Genomic DNA, 7,308 nt, shown 5'->3' on the forward strand with positions numbered 1-7,308 from the left:
CATTCACTGTAGGACCAGTGGACTACCACTGTCCATTATGATAGGCACACTTGGATCTCTCAAGCTGGTTAACGTAATTTGCTAACAAGAGGCCCAGGAGCTTTTCACACATCACTGAATCATACAAAGCCCGCAGCATGAAGTTATTCTATCCCTAAGCCAAGCAGATGAGTACCAGAGCAGGAATAGCACTGCATTTTCTGAGCCCACTCACCAACAAGGCTGCATCATTTTCACACCACAGGTCCATTTGTATGTTTACAAAGCACTCTAAAATGTGCCCTGAAGGCTGTAATTGAAAGTTTAAGCTTAGCTATCCACGATACAAAATAAAAGTATTGCAATCCCAGTGGTTCTCAACCGTTCTGGGGTTTGTAATTTCACCCTGAAAACAGCAGGACACAACCCACTGCAGGACTGCACCACATGACTGTCAGTCTGCCCATGGAGGGAATTGTCAACCAGGCCCCACCATGCAGCCTGCACAGAGGAGATCCTGCCACACGTTCAATTTAAGGTGCGATAGAAATCAGCCACAAAAATATTACACGTATTTTGTAAAACAGTTCTGTGGCTGGTTTCCCATTTTCTTGGGCCATTAACTGCCTGGATGCGTGGCCAGATTTCTATTTAAGACATGATTCATAGGCCACAAAATCAAGACATCATAGAAAAATGTATATTATGTTATTGTAACTATGCTGTAATCTCACCAACACCAAGAGATAGCAGAGATGTTCATTATTTCCCCCTCCCTCCATCATGTGCTTATATTTCTCCTTTCCCTTCTTTGGCTGTTCCATTCTTCTTCTTGCCAACTCTCCAGAAGCTTGCTACATTCCATCTACCCCAGTTTGAGAAATACCGTGCCAGTCTATTTTAAAAACAATTTTGTCCAACTATGATTTTGTTGGCAGCCTTGAGAGGATACAACATAGTTAAAACAATTTTCAAAACCTGTCTGCCCTTTGGCTTTTGCCCAAATTATGGGCAGAACTGTACTACTTATAGCTATACTGAGAACAAACAGTTGTCAAGAAAAATTATGTTTCTGCATAATTTCATAATACTGCACAACAGAACATTTCACAAAACCCAACAAACACACAGAATGCTGCTTTAAACAAAGCCTAATTGGGACACGATCAACTTGAATTTTAACTACTAGAAAAAACATTACACAGTTTTAGGTACATGATATGCTGCCTTTGAATCTCCTTGCCTTTTTCAGTTACTTTATTTATAGAAACACCTGGGGGAGGAGGAAACGCACAGGAAAATCTCAAATGTCTCTGCCTTGAGGACAAGAGGGGCTGCTATTATAAAAATGGAGAAATGAACAAAAAATCCAATATGTTGTCAATGCATAACATAAACCTGAAAAATACCTTGGGATCTGCTTGTTTGACTTATGAACATTATTCATTTTCAGGTACAAAAGCAGCTTTTAAGTTGATAGTTTCCCTTTAACTTAAGGTGTCTAGTCCTCCTCAGAATCACCCAGCTGTATCTGCATTGCTTTTCTGACTGATCCTGATATTGAGAAAGAAGATTAATCTCCATAGTTCCTGTGTGAAACTAAAGATAAATACAAAGGTACATAACTGAGCCAGCAGTGGCCTGTTAAACAGAACTGGGTAAATGCACCCACCTCCAATACTGAGTTTTTGCAACTGCTCCTTCACGGCTTATCACATTTCCCACAAACCAGAGAGGATGTGTGTATACGTACACACAGCTGTGACCACCCTTGACAGCCAGATTAGTGAAGAAACCTCCAAAAGCAAGATGCTTATTGCAGGCCACAGAACCAGACTGTTTGGTTCACAGACCTCAACCACCAGCAAAGCCTGACGTTAATGTTTCCCAAGGCACATGCCAATTCTCAACTAAAACGATACAGGGCAGTCTCATTTCTTAGACAAAGTGCTCCCAATAACTGGGAGACAGGAGGGGTTGAGACTAACATACACATACACATTTTACCTATGCAAGGTATATATGGTGATACACACAGATACACATTGTAAAGAGACCGCGCTGTTCCCAGAAAAACACTTCATTCTGCCACAATAAAGCAAAACAAATTTCGGCGTCAACTGTTCCACTCCGTTCAGAAGGGCTGGAAAATTCTGCGACCTGGGGCATCTGCCAGAGTAGATATTCATTCAAGACCAAAGGCCAGCAGGCTGTTTTGAAGAAGGACGGTAAATATTTATGCCAAGGACACAAAGAATGAGTAGAGCTACTCAAAAACAGCTTTTAACTGCCATACCCATACAGCTGCAGCTTTAAACATGGAGATTTTGCAAGCAATGCCTTTGGCTCCTAATAAACCAGGCAGCATCCAAATGCTGCCTTTTACTAGTGGCTCTGCAAACACCACCGTTCCATTTGTTTCTGGTTAGTTTTTACATCACATCCCTCTTGACAACAAAACCATTTGCAATTATATCAGGCCTTCAGAAACGATTGCTGTTTTGAGTGGATGGGTGTCAACATAAACACTTGTTCAGAAGGCCTGGAAAATTCTGTGACCTGGCACGTCTGCCAGAGAAGATCTTTGTAAAGGCAAAAACACAACTGTTGGTCAATTCAGTCAACACATACTTTCTATTCAGCTGCCAGGAAAGATAAAATTTATCTTTAAAACTAAAAGCAAATAGGCTAAATTTAACCTGGAATCAAGAAAAGAAACTTGGAGTTTACTTAAACATCCCATCCTCCCCATCGCTGCTGCTCCCCATTTAAGAATTTCTATTCTAGCACTGCATCATGCATTTTTATCTCGGAAAGCAGAACTGAGCGGCTCAGTCATAGAGCACTTAATCTGCCTTTGGCTCTCCCTATTTTTATATACCTGCCATTTCATAATGCAGAGGAGACATTAGTAATTCAGCAAGTGTGAGAAGTCCATGAGTAAGTGCCGAGAAGAGAGAGCAGACAACAAGAAGGAGCAATTCCCATCTCATTCTAGAAAGTACATTTGAAAAAAAATATTCATTCAGGGAGTTCGCTTCACCCGTGCAATTCTGCACAGGTGAAGCAAATGGGAACAACTGTCCTAGCCATGCAGTTCTCTCTCTCTCTCCAGAACAGGATGCCACAGTTCTCCTTCCTCACTACTGTCTGGCACAATCTCTCAGTCGTCCGTTCAACCCCTCTGAATTTCAACTGAGATGCCAAACGTTTATGCTGACACCTGTCCATTCAAAATTTAGAGCCCAACAACAGATTTCACATAAACCACCCAGCTATATCACTTGGGAGGTAGAAATGGGGAGCAGAAAGACAAAATAATGTTAATCTGAGCTGGATTCAAACTGATGGACCTGGCAGCTAAAGGCTCCATTAATAGTTCTCCTTGCAGGAAATCTTTAGCAAAGGTTGAGGCTGCATGAGGGAGAGTCAAGTAAGTCACCAATTTATTTGCAGAAGCCTCCTCTTATGCCCCCCAAATTCAGTGTGATTTGGGGAAGGAAGGGCCACACTGCCTGCCATTGCCATCACCTATGTGCATTCACAGAATCATAATGGGTTAAAGCTGGGAGGGAAGATTCCTCTGTCAGCCCCACGGCCTGGTGGAAAAATGGGAGCAACAGAAACACACTTCTTCCAGTCTCTCTATGGTGCTTCTGCAGCAGCCATCCCACTAGAATTTACCTTGCTTTGCCTTAGCTAGCTTACAGAGTGACATTTGTATCTCTATGTTCATCCATTATCTAGGCAAAGAGAATTATTTTGTACTCATGACCTTATGAGAAGTATAATGTACCTGACAAACAAGCCTGCCTGCCTCCTCAAAATCTGGAGGCATGATGGAACAGGATGTTCACCATTTAAAAAGATCAAGGAGAAAAAGGTCTGACGCTATATATTCCCAAGCAGAAAGAGGTTAGTCTGAAGTCGGGCAGAAGGCATGGCAGGGCAGCATCTTAGAAATTAACTTGTTCAGAAATGCATAAGGCTTCTGTAGGCAATAGCCTACTCCATCAGATAAATGAGTTAATCTCTAAGGTGCTACTCTGTCCTGCCTTCTGCCTGACTACATATTCTGAAAAAGCAGCTCAGTGTGCATGTTGGATGCAAACAGTGGCTTCCTTGTTCCACAGTATCACCACCTTGGGAATATACAGCAGATTTTCATGGAATAACTCGGGGGAGGAGGAGTCCACCATCACAGCTGCCTCCCCCTTTCTGACAGCAGCAGAAACAACCAAGAAATGACACAGCACTAGAAAAATAATACAATTCTGAGAGACACAAGAATGAATAAGAATATGCACAACCTTCTTATGCTAGTAGAACTGCAAGTTTTACCACAAAAAAAGCCACACAACTCATAGCTAGACAAATACATTGTTTAGTAGCCAGCAACTAATTCATAGATTGAATCTATGAATTCCTCCATTTCTTTGGGTCACTGATCTGAAACAATGACTTTAGGACAATTCGTATTTGGTTTCTCAGTAATTCTGGGCTAAGCGTCCTTGAATAACACATACAGCAAGCCCAGCAATACCACATGAATAACCAGGGTCATCTTATCGTCTACCATGTGATCATCCTCAGTTTTCAAGTCATTTATTGTAAACACAAGCCTGCAAGCTCTTTCAGTCTACTGTAGATGCAAGTGAACAATACCCGATCACCATTATATAGTTCCCTAGCTACTTCTTACAAATACCATTCCAATTGCAGAGCACATCAGAGACGCACTTAGAAAAGATGTCAAAAAGCAAATTTCTTACCATTGTTGCAAAGCAGTTAAAAATATTTCCAATGTATATTTTGCACCTCTCAGTTTGGGCAATAAATATCTCAAAGCAGTTAAATCAAATTCGCTTTAAAGTTGCCATTCACAAGTACACTCACTTGGATTAAAATATCATCACTTAAAAAAAGAATTCTGTCTGAAGCTTTTTTTGCCTACCTTTTTTACAAGTTCTCCCCCAACATCACTTAACCAAAATTCAAAAGAAAAAGGTTGCTCTACTGCAGTTGTTTTCAACCTGTGGTCATGTGTGTAAAGGGCAAAAGATGACCATGATTAATCAAAAGTACATGAATACCCACACTTACAAGTCAAAAGGGTCTGCACCGCCCCTCAATTTTTTAGGGGTTCACAAATGAAAAAAGGTTGAAAACCACTGCTCTATTGGTTTTGGTTGTTCACTTTACAAATTCAACAGCAGGTACAATGGACCAGCCCTTTAAAGACAAGGAGATGATGTGCAAAGCCAGTTACACGGTTGTCTGTACCCAGGCAGACGGACAGAAATACTTGAAAAAGGAAAAAAAAAAAAAAAAAGAAAAGAAAAACTCGTTAAGAGAGGCCCCATGTCCACTTGTCAGGTTGACAGGGCAAGTCTCCCCTCTCTCCTCAGTGAACCATGGCAGGTATTTGCTACTACCAGATGAACTGGGAAAGAACTAAGGGGGTGATTAGGCAGCCAGACATTATCTAAGACAGGGGTCAAATTCACCCCAGGTCCTGGGCCACATCTGGACCATGGAGGCTCCTTTTGGGCCAGATCCATGGAGCCAGAAGCAGATGCAGTGGATCCAGGTTCATTCAGGTAACAACATGGGTTGGGGATCAGGCAGCAACAGGGCAAGTTGCATCTTCACGGCCCTCATTCACCTCCCTAACACCAAAAGCCATGTCCATTAGGGTCTAGGGACTCCAAATTCTGCATCAGACCATGCCCCATTAGCCATGCCTCCCAGCTTCCAGTAGCCCACTGGACTAGTGGTGAGCCAGATATAATAGTTCCACAGGCCGGATCCAGGCCACAGGCCATACATTTAATTTCCCTGATCCAAGAGAATGCTACATGCTGATTTCACAGGGAACCCAAAGAGGACTAGCTAACAGACTCCTAAGAGTGAATCAGAGAAGCCTGATGAGAAGAGTGTATTTGAGAGAGTCCTTCAGTTGGAGAACCCAGGGCTAGAGAGAAGACATTAATGCTTGAAAAGGTGGTCTGTGGATTCCTGAATTAAGGAAAGAGACCCTACCTGAATTGTTACAAAGACCCTTGAATGAAGGCCCAAGGAAGGCGCATTTGTGAAGCAATCTATCTAAAGCAGTTCGCACAAAAGGGAGAATACTCTCCTCAACCTCTGGCACCTGGCATCCAGGAGCTAAAGGGGAAATCGAGTCAGGGTGCCTGCAGGATCATACCGAGACACAAGGGGGAGACCAAAGCAACATTCATTTGCACATTGCTTTGCATAGCTCAGTTACTTTCTCCCTTCCATGGCAGAACAGGAGGTAAGTACACCACAATCTGACAGGAATAAGAGGTGGAGTACCTGAACTATTCCTAGCCTGTTTTGTATTTAAGTGGGAAGACGGGGTTTCTTTTAAAGCCAATAGAGGGACTCTTCCATGAAAAAAAGCTGTTTTTAGTTGTTGATGCGTTTTCCAGTCTGCTACTATCCATGTGTACCTATTCAGGAGATAAATATAGGCTTTCACTCTGCAGAACTGTCAAATAAGTCACAGCTTTGAAAGCAATGTATTCATTTTTTTTTTTAAAGTCAGCAGGAAAATGATAAATGCCTAACCCAATTGCCTTCATTTAAACTGTGCATCAAAAGGAAATTCCGTTTTCCTCAATATATTAAGGAAAACATTAATTCAAGATTCTATTTGGAGATCCTTTATTCACAAGAAGTTCCTTCTCTTCCTAACCAATGGCAGCAACCAGCTCTGACATCCGGGGAAGAATGCTTAGGACTTAGACATAACCCTGCATAAATACAAACTCTTCTTCCTCCAGTGAAGCAAGTAAAGATTGTCATCTTCATTTTACAGACAGTGAAATGCACATGGAGACGCTAAGTAACTTGCCCAATAACACACAAAAAGTCAGTAGCATGATAAGGACCTAGAAGTTCCTAGTTGTCAATATTTCATTTTCCAAGTGTCAATTCTCTTTGTTTATATGAAGCTTCTGTTTTTCTTGACCAAAAGCAGGTGAGAATGTAACGTATAAGCAAGGGATCAGGACAGCTGCTGGGACACGTAGATGTGATATAGTTGTTCTCACAGGAGGCAGGATTTGGGAGCAAGTAGATCTGGATTCTATGCCTTTCCCAGCACAGATTCATGGTGAGGCTCTGTTCTAGCTCCTCTATTTGTAAAGTGGCAGTGATGCTACATAAGCACCTTTGTAAAGCACTTTGAGGTCTACAATTCAAACACCGTATGTGTACAAAAAGTTGCCAATCCAAAGTTTAACCTTTTTAAAAAATAATTTTGAAGAATTATTTGGTGGGGGGGAGGAGCAAGGGGAAAAT

At 41.8% G+C, this 7,308-nt stretch overlaps 1 protein-coding gene across 1 annotated transcript in view; it reads right to left on the reverse strand.

Annotated features, from left to right (window-relative positions):
* ERGIC1 (endoplasmic reticulum-golgi intermediate compartment 1) overlaps positions 1 to 7,308 on the reverse strand; it is a 92,102-nt gene that overhangs the window by 68,375 nt on the left and 16,419 nt on the right. The gene's annotated exons all lie outside the window — the stretch shown is intronic.

Source organism: Alligator sinensis, unplaced genomic scaffold (assembly GCF_000455745.1).
Source record: "Alligator sinensis unplaced genomic scaffold, ASM45574v1 scaffold360_3, whole genome shotgun sequence".
Classification (NCBI taxonomy): Eukaryota; Metazoa; Chordata; order Crocodylia; family Alligatoridae; genus Alligator; species Alligator sinensis.